At 49.4% G+C, this 1,012-nt stretch overlaps 1 non-coding gene across 1 annotated transcript; it reads right to left on the reverse strand.

The window, feature by feature from the left end:
* Nucleotides 1-284: 284 nt before the first annotated feature.
* On the reverse strand, nt 285-391 carry LOC130500510 (small nucleolar RNA R71). Its single transcript, XR_008939132.1, has one exon. It is a non-coding gene; the product is annotated as a small nucleolar RNA R71 (small nucleolar RNA).
* Nucleotides 392-1,012: the final 621 nt, after the last annotated feature.

Genomic DNA, 1,012 nt, shown 5'->3' on the forward strand with positions numbered 1-1,012 from the left:
ACTTCGAGATCAAGCCAGCCTTGATAAGTCTAGTGCAAAGGAAGATCTTCAATGGACTTCCTGCTGAGATACCGATGGACCACATCGAGCACTTTGAGAAGATGTGTGGTTTCACTAAAGCGAATGGAGTACCACCCGATTACATCAAGTGTACTCTGTTCCCTTTCTCTCTTGATGGGAAAGCTGCTCGCTGGCTTGATTCACTACCCACGGGATCACTCACCACTTGGGAACAAGTCCGAGAAGCCTTCTTAAGCCACTTCTACACGAAATCAAAAACGGCAGCTCTGAGACAGAAGATCGTGACCTTCAAACAGCTGGTGGACGAGCCGTTCTGCGATGCTTGGGAGCGATTCAACGTCTACCGCAGAGAGTGCCCGCATCATGGTTTTGAGGAAGACTATCTGCTGGGAGTGTTCTTCGATGGAGTAGGCTGGGAGGACAGGAACGCTTTGAACTCAGCCAGTAAGGGAGACTTCATGACTCAGTCCACTCAAGGTGCATTCGAGTTGATTAAGAACATGGCCTCAAGCTCAGCTGACAATAACCGCGAGACTGATCGCACTCAGAAGGTGAAGAGCATTGATAACAGCAAGATTGATGAGCTCTCTGCCAAGGTCGATCAGCTGATTAAGAGCAACCAGAACCAGGTCTTCATCATGGAAGAATCCCCACAGGATAAAGCTACCGCGGAAGGCACATCAGAGGCAGATCAGTCGGCTGAGGATCAGCATGAAGTGAGTTATGTGAATGGGCAAGGATGGCAGTTCAAGAACTATCACCCGAACCCTAACGTGAGGAACAATCCCCACCTGTTCAATGCCCCTAAACCAGACGATAAAGCTCAAGGAAACCAGGGTCAGAACAGTGGATACCAAAGGCCTTATGGCAATCAGGGAAGAACCTTTGTCCTTAACCCAGCTCAGAATGCCCAATTCCACAGCCAGAAACAGCCGGTTAATCAGCAAGCTGCACAACCAACTCAGACTGCTCCGCATGATGACATGAAGAG

The sequence above is a fragment of the Raphanus sativus genome, chromosome 9 (assembly GCF_000801105.2).
Source record: "Raphanus sativus cultivar WK10039 chromosome 9, ASM80110v3, whole genome shotgun sequence".
Lineage (NCBI taxonomy): Eukaryota > Viridiplantae > Streptophyta > Magnoliopsida > Brassicales > Brassicaceae > Raphanus > Raphanus sativus.